General features: G+C 41.3%; 1 pseudogene; it reads right to left on the minus strand.

The window, feature by feature from the left end:
* Positions 1 to 1,964: 1,964 nt before the first annotated feature.
* LOC116324460 lies at positions 1,965 to 16,922 on the minus strand (annotated as a pseudogene).
* Between the last annotated feature and the right edge of the window lie 1,678 nt (positions 16,923 to 18,600).

An 18,600-nucleotide genomic window follows, 5' to 3' on the forward strand; every position in this document is an offset into this window, starting at 1 on the left:
CAATCACCTGTGGAGAACTCGGGGAGGATGAGCTCACTAGTAACCCCGCCCACCCACGAATAACAACAACAGAAGTAACAATAATAATAATAATAGGAAAAATGTTGTCATGCATTAATGCGAATTTATTACGGTAGTGTGCAAATAATAGGATTCAAATAGGCTTTTAAACACAGACGGAGTCAAAGGGCAAAACTTATTAGAGCCACTTACTGAACAGCAAATAATCAGATACATTTTTTTCATAACATAGCTGCAGTATTTGTTACATAACTGTCTCCTGGGCTGGTCACCTCCCTCCACCGCCCTCTGCCCCTCCACTAGTTTTGTCGCAGGGCAGGGCTGCTCCTGCTTCCTTCTTCCTTCCTTTTCTGATGCTCTGATATCTGCACTGCACATTTTTCATGATCAGACACAGTCCAAAGAGAATGCTGCATAGTATAGTGGAAGCATATGGAGTCATTTTCTGTGATGCTTCAGCACCACCACCGCTGCTGCTGCTGCCGCCGCCACTTCCCACCTCCCACTACCCCCACTAGCTGTTAAAGCTGCATGCACGCCTGCCCAGTGACTCTGGGAGTGGAGGGGAGGCATCACTTTGATGAATATTGCTTTGCTCAACTCTCCCAGCAAGGTCATCAGCAGCCATCTGTAGGCAGTGGAAAAACCCCTAATATCCATTTAGATCTGAACATCCCATTGTTTCTCTGCGTTTACACGATTCAGCCCAGTGCACTGGTTAAGTGGTTGGCACATACACTAGCTGCACATTTAAAGTTGTGCAGCATATCTGTCTCTATATCTGTTTAACAAATGCACAGGTCTGCTGGAATACAAAAAAAAAAAAATAATCCCAAGAGTCAGGATTTTGCACTGGTGTCAAAAATGTCATCTTCTATAGCTACAGTGACTCGAAGCACCTTCCATCTTTTCCTGCATGGTGACACTTTCTTTTCCTCTCATCTAGAGGGCAGTGGAGACCTGCGCAAAGACGCGTGCTTCCGCTGGAATTGCAATGCAGAATGCAGGGTGCTCACCTCACAATCTCTCGCCTCCTGAGCCCCGAGTTACACAGCTGAGCCAGCCATCAGCATAAATGGGAACCCCCCCACCCCAACACATATGCATGCCCCAACAAAATATTCAGCTATATGTAATTAGCCTTTGTGGAATTTCAAAATGTGAGGGCATAACTTTGCATATATCCCACGGACAGCAAGCTTGTATATAAGAAGCAGCTTATGATGGAGGGGAGATGCTCTTTGAATATGTGTGCATGCCGTGCATGCAGCAAAGGATTGAAGACAGGCAGTCCAAGGTTGCGTGTTTGAGATCAAAGGCGAGTAAGTTAGACATCAGCATCAACATCCACCTCGCCCCCAGCCCCCCCACCCCAACCCACCAACCCACACAGACAAGTTGGTCCCATCTGTTGACAACAGTTCAGGGGGAAGGATGTTGTTTCATTGTGCTTCACGACGGGGATCCTGATTGAAAAGTTGATCTCCTTCCACGGCTGCTATCAGTTCTCTTTATATTTCCAGCTGACAACTGTCGTGATGGCACTTTTGTAGATGGGGTTGTCCTGCAACACAACAAAACAAGTGTCACGACATGACTGTTCTTCGATATTTCCTTTACTTTCCTATTGATTGACTGGAGGTGTAGGTGAATGAATGTTTTACTTTTAATGTAGTCATACATTTCTGTTTGGCTATTGCTGAATTTCCTATTGCCTCGGTACTGAATTTACCCCACTTTATTGTGTTAACTATTGATGGGTCTCTGTACTGGTGTCCCCTAGACAAACTCCTGCATTTATTGTACAGTCTGTGACAGACTGAAGGATTTGTTTGGGCAGGGGCTCACCCTGTTCCAGCGTCTCTGCTCCAGCTCTCTCTGAAAGCTGGCAAACTCCCTGCGGTCATGGATGCTGGTGAGTAGTTTCCATAGCAGCAACAAAGCCACACCCAGCACCACAACAGAGCCTGAAAGCACTGTGGTAATCAGGATCACATTCGGCCCCGGTGGGCACTCTTGAAAGACAAGAAGAAGCCACAGCGCTTTAACAGCCATAGACTGCGTGGTTGTGAATTTCAGATAAAATTAATGTGCTTGTACAATCTCACTGTGGCATCATTAACCAACTTACAAAGGGCAGACTGCAGAATACAAAGTCCTAAAGAATTCTACAGACGTGATTTGCATTTATGCCACCATCAGCCAATAAGGCACATTAAAGAGGTTTAATCTATATCTCTGTTGGTGCCCTGCCTTTCCCTTATTACGATAATAAAATGTGTTTTTACATAAAACAATTCCCTGGAGCTGCTACAACTGACAGAATTTATTCATCTAATGTTGATATACTGGTGTAGTCATAAAAAAATAGAGCATTTGGCTCTGCTTACCTCGTTTGCAAGCTACATAGAAAGACTTATCTCTTCCTACGGTCCCCACCAAAAAATGCACTATGCAACCTTCTGAGTCCACTTCCATTCACTTGCGAAGGCCTGGAGAGAAAGCCACTGTTGCTAAGACACCAGTCTGACCTACCAAGGTGAGGTTCAGGTGGGCACACTTCATCTCGCACTCATTTGGACTCAAGCCCACTGAGAAGGCCCTGCATGACACACATTCTCTGTGAAAAGAACCATAATCAAAAGTGAAAATGTGTTTAGTTATAAAGGCAATTAAAGCACCCCCAACATGCTCTCAATGTAGGGGGTAACTCTTCGGAGAACTCTGTTAGTTATGCAGTTCAAGCAATCATTTATTTAGTCACTTTTAATATAAGCAATCCATTACAGTTAAGTTAGTGTTACCCATTCCTTTTATTGCCACAGAACCAAGCATAACAGATTAATAATGCATTTCTTTCTGTTTGTTCGCTGCTTTTTTGTATGTAGTTGTTTATTAGTATATTAGTCAGTGTGCATGTGGGTCTTAGCCAGTGAGGTGAAGGAATTTGCAACATTTTACATTTGTGGGTGAAAGGGAAAAGAACAACAAGGGAAAAGGAAACTGTGCCTGGGTGATAATAAGTGTCTGTCAGCTGTGAGGAGCTCTACTTCAAATTTGATTAAGGATGCCTGCAAACTAACTAAGCACAGCAGCTCCACAGCACTGGTGGCACATTGAGGAGGAGAATGATGGCGGTGGTGGAGCTCAGGAACAGAAGAGGTAGCTTTTAGTTTGGCCAGAGCAGTCACTCAGAGGAAAATTAACAAGCTTCTTGCTGGCTTTCTGGCGTAGTAGTAGGCTGCATTCAAACCGACATGCACTTCATTTCTTGTATTGCAAAGGCAGCAACCTTGGAAAGTAGCAAGTGACTAACGTTACTCGACATATTCATGATTATAAAAATGTCAGCTTTTGAAAAAGAGTGTGGCAGAATATTTCATTTTCATGTTTTCTTAATTGTGCCCTAAACTTTAAAGGTCGTAGTAGTGGTGCAAGTTACAGATGCTGGGACAAGAAGGGCAAAGCTCACAGGTCGGGCCCTGGAAGCGCTTGTCATGGCAAATGCAGGTGCCGCAGTGGCAGTCGCCTCTGCCTCCACAAATCTGTCCATCCTGAGACAGACGCGACTCCAAGCTGAGAGGGCACTCGCAAGCTCGGCCCCTGAATGCTGGGAAACACAAACACTCCCCCCACACACACCTGCCGCGCCCTGGGACAGTAGATGAAACAATTTTAAAAGAGACACACTGGCCTCCTGTTATTTTTTTGCAGATGTGTTCCTGCTACTATACCTCCACACTGTAGTCCTCGGTACTGATCACAGCTGAAATCACTGCACTCACACAGCTCCCCATAGTACACATGGCTGGGCTTTTTGCTGCTCTTTTGACAAACACACCTCCCGCAAACGCACTCCCTGTGCCCACTGCACACTTCAGATGCATTATCATGGCGACAAAGGTGTGAGTCAACTGCTGTGCCCGACTCCTCTTGCTCGCATTCACAAAATGTCCCGGCTCTCCCTGCTTTACACCTGCAACACAGGAACACACATCAGCTTGTTCCCCCCTTAATAACCTGGAATTAAACTTGTTAGCCAAATTGATGCCGTCAAGCCACTTCACCTACCTGCATGCGCCACTCTCCAAAGTGCCGTTGCCATGGCTACAAGAAGGACTGTGTGGGACCCTGTCCTTTTGACATGAACACTCACATATGGGGCTCAGCAGGACCTCAACCTCTTCACTATAGCCTTGGGGCTTAATAATAAAGCGGTATGGTCTTTGTGAAGCAGCCACACACTGAGGTGCTGTGATGCTTACATTAAAGCTCACCTAGAGGGGGGTGAGAATTCCTTGAGCACCAATATAATCCTCCACTAATGAGGTAATCATAATCAGCATTACCATCGCTTCAACCGAGGATGGCTGCATGCTAACAGAATCACTCACACAATTTACCACACACAGAGCTGCGGCTACATGCAGCTACGCACCTCGTCACCTACAGAGATGTTGGAGCATCTCCTCCCCTGTTCTCCATGCCTCGGCCTGTGGTCCTTACAGTGGGAGTATAGGAGATGTGCTAGCCCAGTGGAAACCTGCTGTGCTCCATAACATCCTCAGAGGTCAGTGCCTATAGCCAGTAAAGCAGTTAACCTCTCAAAGATGAGGTGGTGTCAGCAAGCTATACACATGAGGCTAATGACCTCTGTAGGAAGGGAGTTTGTGGCTCACTTACACTATATGCTTCAACAATTATCTGCAGGATGTTGTGGGAGTTGTTGGACAGCATTCTGACCTCACATTTTGGGAAGATGCTTCTTCCCAACAGCATCTTTAATGTCAAATTAATGCTTATGCATTTATTCAAAGTCTTCCAGCTGGACTTGCAAAATCGAACCAAATGTTTCAGAGAGATTATAAGAGTTGATAAGTGAAGATGGTGGCGTACAACCTTTGCCCTTCCACGAGCTAAACTAACATACGAGCCTGTCGTGTTGTTGCACTGATGCATGCCAGAGTAGAGGTTCATGATAGTTATAACAGTGTGGCCAGAAGCAAACTCATTACAAACAAAGAAGCAGACAAGTATGCATTTTTCATGACTTACTGTATTCATAATGGGAATGATCATGGCATTTGTTCAAGTGCTCTGACAGAAAGATCCAGAGAATACAATTATGTCAAATCTCTATACTGAACTACAGCTAATTCAAATGTGTATCACATAAACTGTGTGTGGAGGGATGGTTTTAGTCATTCATTAATTTACGGAAAAAGTAAAGTTCTTTGACTGGTTTTGAATGAACCAGCTATGCAATTAAATTAAAGTTGTGGAACCTTTCATTTAGACAGGAGGCGTGCCTGGAGCTATAACAAGGATGGCTGCCAAGCAGATGACTTACTTAAGGACTGTGGAATGTATTGTCACAGGGGCTTGAATAATTATGGTGAAAATAACCCCCTCTGATGGATCAAGGTAAAGATTAACTTTAATTCTGGATTCACCAACATATAGCATAAAGATTCAGAACAACAGTGAACTGGCAATGTAGAACAACTCATTCCTGTGTGTTATAGATGTCAACTGTGTTCTTAAAGTTAGGGTATTTTCCGTGAGCGGACAGAATCTGCAGGCAAATCATCAGTAAAGTTTTTTGTAGCTTTTTGTCACTACTTTTAAGTGGAAATAGGTGGCATTGGTCCTTGATTAGGCACCAGCACTCCATGTGCAGAAAATAGAGAACTGATAGCGAAACCCTTGCAATGAGTCTCATCTATCTTCATTATAATGCACTTGAGTAGTTTAGTTTACTTCAGCAACTGAGAGTTGCAGTTAATATTTACTGGAGCACCAAATGCACAGTGGAAAACAGTTCTACAATAATGCACATTGTTTTTTTGGTTTTTTAGGTCTTTAATGTAAAAGGTAACCAGTGAAGATGCAATGTGGGGAAGGTTTTTGGCAAAGGTGCAATGAAAGTGGTTAAAAAATGATAGATTTTCCAGAAACTGCTATATAATTTTACTCAGTTGGCATCCAAGAGAACAGGGAAGTGGCAAAACCAGCAGAATTTCTAGCTTAAAACGTAAACATTTTTACAGCAAATAGTAGAAATAAATAGTATAATAGTACAATAGTTGGTTTTCCTGTTTAATACAGCTATACAAATCAAACTGAACTGAGTAAGATTTAAAGTTATGCATGGTAAAAGAGTATGTTAGCTAACGTCTAGGCATTCAAAACATTCAAGACAGTTATCAGTCTTTCCAGGAGTGAGCATCCTAGCAAATTCCCCCCATGGTCAGACATTTCAATGCTCAGAGAAACTGCTAAAAAACTCAAGAGCTACATTTTAGACTCTACAGGCCTAAAAAAACCCAGAGAAAGCCTCTTCTCTTTAGAAAACAACATGGCAGTTTGGCTTAAGTTGCCATGTTGCTTCTGAACAAAACACAAAACTTCTGGAAAAATGTCTTTTGGATAGATGAAAAGAAGTGGAAATATCTGGCCATAATGCACACTGTCATGTTTGGAGATAATCAAACACAAAACATCAGCACAAACACCTTATATCAACTATCAGAACGGTGGTGGAGGGATGATAATTTGAGCTTGTTTTACAGCCACAGGACCTGGGCACCTGGCAATCATTAAGTCAACCATTAACTCCTCAGTATACCAAAGTATCCTAGAGTCAATTGTGAGGCCATCTGTCTGACAGCTAAAGCTGGACTGAAACTGGGGTCAAGGCAGCAGGTCATGGGTCATTGGGGTCATTGCAGCAGAACAATGACCCCAAGCACAGCAGCAAATTTACAACAGAATGATTGAAAAAGAAAATAATCAAGGTGTTTTAATGGCCCGGTTAAAGTCCAGACCTCAACCACATTGTAATGCTGAAGTCAGACCTTAAGAGAGCTGTGCATAAAGAAATGCCAACAAACCTCGATGAAAAAGCTATGAAGAACAGTGGGCTAATATTCCTCCAAAACAATGTGAAAGACTGATAAAGTCGTACAGAAATTCCGGTTATTGTTGCTAAAGGTATTGTTGCTAAAAGCTATAAAACCTACTGAATCATTTAGTTTTTCATGTGACTGCAGAAAATCCTTTGAAAACTGTCATGGAGTGTTATCCAAGCTAGCTAGCATTAGCCAATCAATGCAAATATGATCATTTCTGGTTCCAATAAAACAACATGGAGACAGAACAAAATGCCAGACTCGAGGCTTCCGAAATGTAGTCCATAAATCATTGGGTGATGTCATGGTGGATACTTATATGAGCTACAGTCTACAGTCAGCTTTAGGTAACAACTCAAACAGCAAAGCATCAAAATATACACAAGCAAATAAATATAAATGATAAATTATTGCAGATAGGCCCTGCTATACCTTATACAAGGGTACGACTTTTTCAGTGACAGCAAAGATGATCTGGACGTTCCTCTGTCTCAGTGTTTCAGCAATCTGAGCCACCGAAGGATGGTCCTGTCAGAGTGGAGTCAGGGCAGATGCAAATTGCAATGCATAACAGTCAGGCCAGAATATATATGTGTAATAAGTAGTTAAGCATGCTCTGCCTCTTCCTTCTATTGCTGTCCTCCCTCTTCCCTCCCATCTAACAACTCTTTCTATTGCTCATTTCATTCACTCACCCTAACAGACTTTCCATTCCCTCCAAATAGATAAATAAGTACCATTCAAAGAGGAGCAACGCCCGCATCTTGCACATCCATTTTCAGCCTTGGGTGGCCATGCATCCAGACAGAAATAGATTAATAATGCATCCATATTCACTCCACCTGTCAAGTGTTTGGACTGGAATGAGGTCAAGACACTAACAGTCTCATGAACCTAATGAGACACCTATATGGATGTTTAACACACACGTATAAAGAATTACACTCACAAGCACACACCCAGGCGTGCACGCTCTTTGAGCACCTGCACAGCACACACCCACCCAGCCTTCTATACACAACCCGAGTGAGATTAAGAGATGAAAGCTTTGGTTTGAATTACTCCACAAACACTCCAGCTGTTTCCCATCAGGGTGTGCCTGTCAGCATCTTCTTTACCCAGGGAACTGTGCTGTTGATTCTGACCTTTAAATCACTGTCTTTGACTTTCTCTGCAGCTGCCTGGACCTCTATTTCACTGCTTGGATTGCAGACGGGAATCAATTTAGCACGCGTTGCAATATCTGGTCCATAGGATAAACACTGTATGCTCCTTGGGACCACAGTCACCCAAGCATGCATGAAAGTAAGTGAAAACACATATACCTCTGTGATGGCTCATTCTGGCAAGGTAAAGCTTCGGTTTTTACCTGTGAGTATAACCGTGGGATTTCACAAGGCAGAATTAATCCGTCTTCTCAACAAGTGAGATGAGTTTGAAAAGAAACTGACAGACAACCCCAGCAGACAACGAGCTGCATTATTACCCTATTAAACTGTGTTGCAGAGCAATAAAAGGATAGAAATTTGATATTTACACTCCTTTTAGTTCTTGCAAGGTCTTTATTAATTCATGAAAAATATTTGTCTTTTGTTGCTGGTGTATATTTTGGGTTTATAAAAGCCTTTTTAGATCTCCTTTTTGGATCTAAAAGTAATTTGGATTGAGTTTTAAAAACCAAAATGCTATGTTTGCTAGAAGTAGCAGTATCTATCTATCTATCTATCTATCTATCTATCTATCTATCTATCTATCTATCTATCTATCTATCTATCTATCTATCTATCTATCTATCTATCTATCTATCTATCTAATCTCAAAAGTATCCACTCGTATGCCTCAGTAACATTCAGTCCAATTCAATTTTATCTATAAAGCGCCAAATCACAACAGCAGTCACCTCGAGGTGCTAAACATCCCATTCTTAATCCACAGGGTTTAATATGGATTACCCATCGGAGTTATAACAGCTTCGGCTCTTCTGGTAAGGCTTTCCACAAGGTTTACGAGTGTGTTTATGGGAATGTTTAACCATCTTCCCAGACCTGGTTTGCAGTCTCTGGTCTAATTCATCTAAAAGGTGTTTTATAAGGCTGAGGTCAGGACTCTATGCAGGCCAGTCAGGTTCTTCACATTCGCTCACTTATCTATGTCTTTATGGACCTAGCTTTGTGCACTGGTACGCGATCATGTGGGAGCATGAAGGCGCCATCACCAAACTGTTCCCACAAGGTTGGGAGCATGAAACAGTCCTAAATGTCTTGTTATGTTGACACATTAAAAGTTCCTTTCTTTAGATCTAAGGGACTGAGCCCAACTCCTGAAAAACTACCACACATATAACTGCCCTTCCACCAGAGGCCATCGAAGGTATTGGAACACCTGAATTCAGTAATTTGGATTGGTATACCTGTCTATAGAGTCCAGTGACAGAGGAGAACACACTTTTTTGTTTACTGTAGCACTGCACATCTTTAAGCAACAGATCACATCATGAGAGTGCTTGTGTTTTTCATGGACTGAAAGATATTATCCATGGTCTGCTGTAGCACACTGAAGTAACATGGACATGTTGTTGATTTATCCATCCATTTTTTTAAACAGGGGGCTAGAGCCCATCCCAACTGATAATGGGTGAGTCTGTAACAGGACTAATACAGAGAGACAGACAGTCACTCAGCCCTATGGCCAATTTAGAATCACCAATTAATCTGACATGCATGTCTCTGGACTGTGAGAGGAAGCTGGAATACCTGGAGAGACCCAATGCATGCACAGGGAGAACATGCGTGTCCCATGCAGCTGACAGGTTTGAACTAGGAATCCTTGAGTTAACCACTGCGCAGTTGCTGAAAATACACTTTCTTCTCTTGATATCCTAAAACCATTAAGTAAAACATTAATTCTGCAATGATTTTCAATATTTGGCCCATTTCAGTGTAAGTCCAACTATAATAGACCTATAATGAAAACACCATTTAAGCTTGAACTTTTTTTCTTTAGTGAAAATAAAAAAAATAAAGTGACACTTCCCATTATTTGGAAGCACAATGCAGGATAATTTTCCAGCAATGTGAAAAACAGCATCCGTGGAGAACACTAGAAGACGGGTCACGTTTCTCCAGCCAATCTGCTGCAGCAAGTGAAGAACATTTAGTCAATAAATTACCGATTGGCCGCAAAGTGAACACAGCGACCACGACCTAAGTGTTTCTGACAGACTTCTAGAAAAGAATTACCTTCCTGCTTTTCTATGTAATCAAATAACTGTGGATGAGTAATACTTTGTGCCTTCAAGTTTAGGGCTTAGATCAAAAACCTGTGAAATTCAATTATAGAAATCAAATTTTCATGTTTAAGAGCTCGTGAGTCTAAGATACACCCAAAAGTGAGCGATGCAGTTTCCCAAAGGAAGCTTAGTATTCTGTAATAGCCCTTTCATCTATTGTCTGCAGTCTTTCCACTTCCTCCACATAACGCCCACTCAAACAAAAGCAACAATATCTGTATTGCAGTCGAGCTCCCTGCTGGGCTTTCTCACATTACCTCACACATGGTGGCCTGCATCAGGGCATCCAACCCACCCTCTGGTGAATCCAGGTTACTGGAGATCCGCTGCCCCCCTACCAGCTCTGTGAAGAGGCTTCCTTTGGTGGTGAGACTTAGGATGTTGTGGTAGGTGAAGGGAGGGGTGCAGGGCCAGGGCTAAGTCCTTTTACAGGGATTTCTGAGCATGTCCTTTGCAGGGCTGATGTATAGCATCACCGTCTTTCCCACAAATGCACAAAAATCTTTTGGAAGTGGAAGTGGAAAGGAACAAAGAAAAATAAGAAGTACTGTGTGCCAAGATGTGAATGGAAAAAAGGATAGGGTACCAGTTGTCCTTGAGCAAAGCACCTAATTCCCAATCACTCCAGCAGTGCTGCTCAGTGGTCAGTAGTAAGATTATGATTATATTGGGCAGCTCCCAGGTGTATAACTTTGTAAATGGGGCACAAGGGTATTCCAAAAAATAAATATGCAGATATAAAAAGTTATAAGAAAATTGCATTAACCTAAATTTCATATGATAAGGAAACTGAGGCAGACAGACCCAATCTGAAGTCACTGGTGACATTCTTCATTTCTTTCATGTCAGCCCCCAACTTTTTAACATTCATCAGGTCATTCTCGATGGAAAAAGACAGATCCATCAGGTAGTACAGGTCTATGGGGTAGTCCTCCACATGTTTGAACTTCACCTCAAAGCTCTGGGGTTCTCCTATAGATGGGAAATGTGGAAATTCTACTGCAAAAACACACCACAGCTATAAAAGTAGCTCTGTACTATTTGGAAGTGTGCACACATCACACACTGTTTCAGGCTGATTCTGATATTTGTGGAGGGTTTCTACTTTTACATTTGATATTTTTATGCAGTTGATACAAAAAGACTTTGTGGTTCATGGTTTCTTTTGTGTGTGGGTGTCACTGGGTGTTTTTGGTCTTCTAACCTGAGTCATTACTCAGCCAAGGTTTTGCACAATACCCTGTAAACCTGATTTGGTCATTGCTTCTAAAGGTGTTTTTTTTGACTGACTTATGACTGCTTTAGTTTCATAAGATGAACAGGAAAACTTGAAGGAAAGCTGTCATTAGGTGAAATCAGTCACAAGGAGAGAGCTGCACCAAAAATCTCCAGACTACTTCGGTCACTAGCAGATTGCCACAGTCATCCGTTACGTCTACATGGAAGACCTTGACTTGTCTTCAAACACTTGTTAATTGCTAGCTGAGTGATATTAAAAACTTGAGAAGGAGTAACACAGACTAGAAATGGAGAGAGTTCACTTAAAATACAACTTATGTGTCAGTGCTGAAGCCAACACATTTCACCAGGTGCAACTTTAAAGGCAATGCATTTTACGTCTCACTGTTCAGAGTTTCAGTCCTGCTTATACAAAGTATTTTTAGACAAGTAAGCAAACTAGCAATCTGCTAGTGACTCAAGCAATTGCAAGGAGTTTTTTGGGTAATACACATTTTTCCCTAGCAAATATCAGTCCACTCTGATCCACCATCCATTATCTTCCGCTTATCCTCCCTGCTACCAGGCTGGAGCCTACCCCAGCTACCATAGGGCAGGAGGGTGAGAGGCAGGGCTAACACATAAAGACACTCACATTAACACCTATAGGCAATTTAGAATTACCAGTTAATCTAATCAAATGTCTTTGGACTGTGGGAGGAAGCTGGAGTACCCAGAGAGAACAACAGTGCTAATCACCGCACCACTGTGCTGCCACCCCCAGCAACCAGTGGTTGCAAAATGGCTGCAGACTGGTCTTTAGGGCTGTGTGACTGGGGCCTTATTCACTTGACTTTGCATTGTCATCATGATACAATACATGTAGTGTCCTTTGCTTCCTGTGATGTTATCACGATAAAGGCTAAGAGCTTAAAAAATTGTATTTCACAAACTAATGACATTGTCTACATCCTTCTTTTATGCGCAGTTTGCTAAAGCTAATAAGTGACATTACTAATGTCATTAAAAAAATGCATTAATTATACTGGTAATTTATACCCACCTGGTCTGAGGTGCAGCAGGACAGTCTGAGGCTGGAGCTGGGTCACTTCTCTGTGCCGGCGTTTATGTCTTTGTTCTTTAGGATGAAAGGTGATCTTCCGGTTTTTCAGAAGGACAGTGGGACCTCTAGGGTCCTCCAGGTGATCAAAAGGACAGCCCCTCTTTAGCAGGGCTCCGGCTGTGTCGCAGCGCTCCCATATGTGCTGACCCACTTCTAGAAAATTCTTTACACAGGTTTAAGTTAAGTTCAACGCCTTACATCAACACTGACTGTAAAAAGGGCAAAGTCAGGGCTGCAGTTAATGGAAGCAGTACAGAAAGGATGTGAATGTGTGTGTGTGTCTGTGTGTTTCTTTTAACTCAAAAAACAAAGCCCTTCATCTTTCAACAACATCATTAAAATGGAACACATATGATGTTCCATATTCAAAACTTGCTTGGAGGGTTTTTCTGTTGTTATAAAATACATGCTTACATCACTGTTTAATACAACACAACATGCACATGACAACATATGATGTACTAAATATACAGTACTGTGCAAAAGTTTTGAACCACCCTCGAATAGTTTATATTTTTGCTTCCAAGGAGCCAGACGTTCATGCAGCTTTTTTTTAAAGGCATCTTGAGCTATAATTTTTCAGACTTTCTGAAGGTCTTGCAAAGTTTTCCTTTGGACAGTGGGTCCTTTTTCACTCATTTTCAGTTCAGTCCTTGTATCTGACTATTTTTAGAGGGATCTTTTTTAGTTGTTAAACCACTGAACACTGAGAGAAAGAGAGATAGGAAGAGATAACACAATTTAATAGACGTAAAATAGTACTTTTGAACCAACAAGCTGATTCTATTAGCTGAAAAGATGCAATATTTTGGCATCGTGTGCAGTCTGCCCATAAAAAATTAAGGAAACTGGAGAACTGGACAAATAGAGAACAGAAGAAGTGGCAGGCCTAAAAAAGCCATAGCTTCCTCAGCTATCACTATAGCTATAGCAAATGAAGATTATATGAAAGTTATGTTCTTCAGAAATAGGAAAAAGTGCAGCAAATACCTGACACAGCACCTGTGAGAGGTGCTTGAGTTTAATCTTGATCAGAAATGTTCTCAGTTGAAGGGTGGCTGTCGTGAAGCCGTTTTTTAAAATATTCACCTTCAAGTCCCTTAGATTGTACAGACTCTGTTTTTGCCTTCTATATTTTACACCTATTTCCCAAGCAACATATGAAGATATAAGGTGCGGCTTGAGACTTTTACACAGTACTGTAATTTAAGTAATTAAATATGTAATTACTTAATTTTATTAGGATTAATCAGTAATAGCATTCAATCTTAATACAAAATACAAACTAGGACTTAACCTGTCCACTGCTAACTTTCCAAGGTCTCCACTCAAATAAATTGGAGATTTCTATATCCACTAAGCATCTCTCTGTTAAGGGAAAAGATCTGGAGTACTGTCTTGATGCATTCTCAATCATCCAGGAAAGTAAATCTCCAAAAGTTGAATCTGTTCATCTGGACGTAGCGTTTTGTGGGAGAAACGTTTCGTCACTCATCCAAGTGACTTCTTCAGTCTCAGCTGACTGCAGGTTTTCCCCAAACCTTATAAACTGAAAAACTTTTTGTGGACCAAAAATATGCTCGGTGTTCAGTTAACAGTGAACCCGTCAAAAAAGAAGTCACAGAGTATTTCCGAGGCCATTCACCTCCTCAGTACACCAGGCACAATGTGGCCCTGCTGCCAGGCACTCTCCACAGCTCCTGACCCCTTGACTTTCACATTCGTGATGTGAATGGTCTGCAAGAGAACAGAAACCAGCAAGAGGCTCCGATATTCCATCATGTGAATGCACCGTACACAGAAGAAAAGCAAACTTTGCTTTTTATGCTCTGTACTGGATACATTTTGGAAGTCAAGTAAAGATCAGATCAGATTTTTCCTCTCTCTGTTTCTCATAGCACAAAACCACAAATTGTCAATGCACATTTTTCCTTGTCAGTCACCTAGCAACACTTTTCTGACAACTTAAAAACCATTCTATAGTTTGTACTTGACCTCCCATGTTAAAAATACAGGCTTTGTGAATTACATTTCAAGCCAATATATGATCAGAATCACACTGCTGGCTGTTTGTTGTCAGTTTAGTCACACTAAAAATCTGTATGCATCAATACCTCCTAAATCGTAGTCCATAAACAGATAATTTTTTTTAAACTACAGAGCTATCTTAACTGTTTAAGCTAACTGAATCTCTATAAACTGATATCTGCTTATGAATATGCAGATAACTGTAGTATAGCAAACAGATGTTTTGCAGCACTTTCTGTTGATCAGTCACACTTGAGAACATTTTGTTGTGTGGATACAGGATGTCTTGCCACTGACATATTCCCACCATGTAATAATAATTCAAAAGCCGAAAAACTAACACTGAAACCAATAAAAACTAAACTAAAAAGAAATCATTTTCAAACAATAAAAGCTAAACTGAAACAAGAAAATCCACTCTGGAAACTAACTGAAACGGAACTGAAATAAACCCCCCAAAACAAACAAAAAAACCGCCAGAAAAACAAAAAACCAGAATGTAATTTAAAAAACAAAAAAAAAATCATAATTCAAACTCCCCTGCAACCCTGAATTTGATATGCATAATGAAATGGGTGGATAGATGAAAACAATGGCTGGTGGACAGAACAGGAAGTTTTGAGGCACACATATGTTTTTTTAACTGGATACCCTGCTTATATGTTCAAGTATAGATGGTAAATAAAAGATGGACGCAAGCTTTAGGGTCAGAAAAGTGCCATAAACCTGCATTTTTGGCAATGGCCAGCAGGGGGCGATACATTTGGTTGCAGAAAGGAAAAGGAAAATGACCTCTGAGTATTTTCCTGTTGAGTGTATGGTCTTAATTATGAAAGAGAAAAAAAAAGAGATAAAGGAAGGTATGCTTTAGGGTTACTTTCTTATTTAGAGCCACAACTATTTGGAAACAGTTGGACTTTACATGGTGGGCATACTGGTGGCTAGTAGAGTTTATGAGCCAAACAAAAAATACTGTTGCCCCAAAGGCTAAATGGGCTAACTAGCCACTGGGTTCCCTCATTCGTTGTGAGCTAATCCAGCGGTCCCCAACCACCGGTCCGTGAGTCTTTTGGTACCGGGCTGCGAGTTGAGGCTCAGGTGTGAAATTTGTGGTTTTTATCAGTTTTATCATTATTTTGTTATTGTTTTTATCATTAACTCGGTTTCTCTGGGTCTTTTCCCACGTGTTATGAATAAATCTTCTTTTTTTGGTAGCGGTACTGGTTTTATTTTGTTGTATTTATCCGCGACACCTTAAAGGACGGTCCCCGAAAATACTGTCGGATATAAACCGGTCTGTGGTGCAAAAAAGGTTGAACCACTGAGCTAATGAACCTGGCTGTTTGCTGCAGCTTCATATTTAGCATTCAGACACACGAGAGGGAAGTCTATCCTCTCTCAACTGTCTGAGAATGAGTAGTGATTACACAGACGAAAGATATCCTGGATATCTTTCTGTGAAGGCAACTAACATAAGTGTATTTCCTAAAATTTGATTCAAACCCATTTGCTTTTATCAATGTGACACACTGCAAAAAAAAAAATAAAAAAAAATTGCCCCACAGAAGTGAACGCACGTCCACCTGCTGTCCCATCACGTCTGGAACTGTGCTGCATATAAAAGAGAGAGCAGCTCAGCCTGCAGCAGATGACAAGAGCAAGTTTTGACTGGCAAACAACTGGTGGGATCCGGGCTACAATCTAAATGAGAATTTCTGAGCGGCAAGAATAATGAGACAGTTTACTTTCATTGCATCCTCAATGAGAAAAGTATTGACCCACCTTGTGTTCCTGTGGCTTTGCATCTGCAGTACAATAACAGGACAACAGCAAATAGGATGCTCATCTGGAAGAAAAAAGTAATTTACTGGCTAAAATGTTGACCATTCTTTCCTCTCAAATCATTAAGGCAGAGTGGAGTTGTAATTGCTGTTTAAGGAAAATAATCTCTGCACTGAGCAGCTTACAAAAGACTATGAATTTGACCTGTGGGTGTTTGGTTTATACAATAGAAATAAAAGGCACTTACCTTGACTGATTTTACCGTGTGTAGACAAACGTGAAGGAGAGTAGGGGTGCCTTCCCTCTGGGGGAGGGACCAGATGGTTTCTTTATACACATCCTGTGCAAAACATGAGCTGTGGGACTTTGCCACCTCTCCCTCCCTCCGTTATCCTCTTTCCTGTAGCAGCCACAAGTGGATCAACTGGCTTATGTTTCAGGGTCCTGAGCAGCAAATGATCTCTTCAAGTAAGGCCAAAGATAAAGAGAATAATTCCCCAGCTTTCTGCTGAGAAAAGCTGAAGAAAAGAAAAAGACACTTACTTGTCATACTTGTCCTCATATAGCACTGGGCTGGTGTTAGAGAGCACACGCTATCTCTTACAATCTTTGCAGTGCTCTGCTTTCTCGATTGTTTGGCCTTGCTGACCACAGCATGCGACTAAAGCCCCAAAAGATATTGACCCAGCAGCACACAAGCTAAATGAGTTTTGACGACACAGTTCTTGCTCAAAATACAGAAGCTCAGGACTTTCCTCCACTTGCAAGAGCAGATATTTTAAACCTCAAATCCAATGCTTTGAATTTGCAAGGTGGAGAAGTCAAAAAATAATCTATGTGAATGATAACGGTAGCTTTATTTGCATGCAACTGGTGGGAATAATGAATAATAGTATGGTTTTATCTCGCGCAGCAATAGCTGACTGATCACATAGCATCACAAGCTAAAATAATAGGGGGATTTTCTGCAGAGCTCTATTAAAGACAGCAGTAAATATGTATAGAAATTTCCTCGAGATCAAGCGGCTCTCACTGCCCACTCTAAACCTACTATAACAGCAAAAACAATGGAATTAGTCAGTGTGCAAAAATGAGCTGGCAAATACAAAGACGGGACAGTTAGTTTGCTTTCCCGTCTTAAAGATAAAGGATTAAACAAAAAGACCACTTTCCACTATTGCTGACTTCGTTTTGGTTTAATTCAATTCAAATTTCTTTATCAGCCCGTGAATGGAATTTTATTTGCAGAGTTTAAAACAGAAATCCATAACAAATCAGCTCATTCTCAAGCGTGCAGTCAAACTTTGCAAACAGTTCAGGAAAAAAAAAGGCAAAGAAAATGAAGTTTTCTCATAATATATGAAGCGATATGGTTCTAAGAGCAAAAAGTTACTGACTCATTTTAAAGCAAAATATAGAAAAGGCATCAAAGGACAGAGAAAGAAGACCACGCAGTGTTGGCTCAGGTCTTTTAAGGAGATTTTCTTTGCCCACCACCATCCTACTTGTATGCTGTTCTCTGTGTTTTTTTTTCTTTACTTCCAAATATCAACCGGCAGCTCTTCTGTTCTGCCCAAAGGGACATTGATCTCGGGTCACTGAGTATGGGCAGCCTTTGAGAGGCGAGTGTTAAGTGTCTGTGCTCCCTGCTGAAGAAATAATACACAAACCTCTTCCAAATTACATCATAGTGTACATTTTTACGGCTTGATAAAGCATCTTTTTGGCTGTATCCGTGAGAATGGAGCTGGGTGTATTTCCAAGTTGAACTCGTATTTTAGTGGCAACCTTAAGGTCCATTTATTAGCACTTTCTAAAGATTCCAGCTGCATCCCACGGCCATCTCTAAAATTTCATTATCAAGAGCAAAAATGATGTGACCTTGAAGTTAATTTTGCCCGACTGGTGTTTGGCCAAGATAGCTCAAGCTGATACTAAACAGTTTGTAGTATTTGTCAGCCGAAGGCCACGAGAAGGGATTGAGAGCATAGCATGGAACATCTTGTTAGTTAGCATTTTGTTAAAGATATTTACAAAAGTTAACAGTGTTATGACATTTTTGACCGTGTGAATAATATGAACAAGTTGAGTAAGCGCATTATTCTGTTACAAGAGACCACTGCCATTGGGGTGTGCCAGGGAGTCCAATGCTTGCCATTGTTTAGGCAGGGTGTACGTGTCAAATCAAAGGATTTCACACTGAAATGATCAATGTGTTTTGCTTCACT

Source organism: Oreochromis aureus, linkage group 9 (assembly GCF_013358895.1).
Source record: "Oreochromis aureus strain Israel breed Guangdong linkage group 9, ZZ_aureus, whole genome shotgun sequence".
In the NCBI taxonomy this organism is placed as follows: domain Eukaryota; kingdom Metazoa; phylum Chordata; class Actinopteri; order Cichliformes; family Cichlidae; genus Oreochromis; species Oreochromis aureus.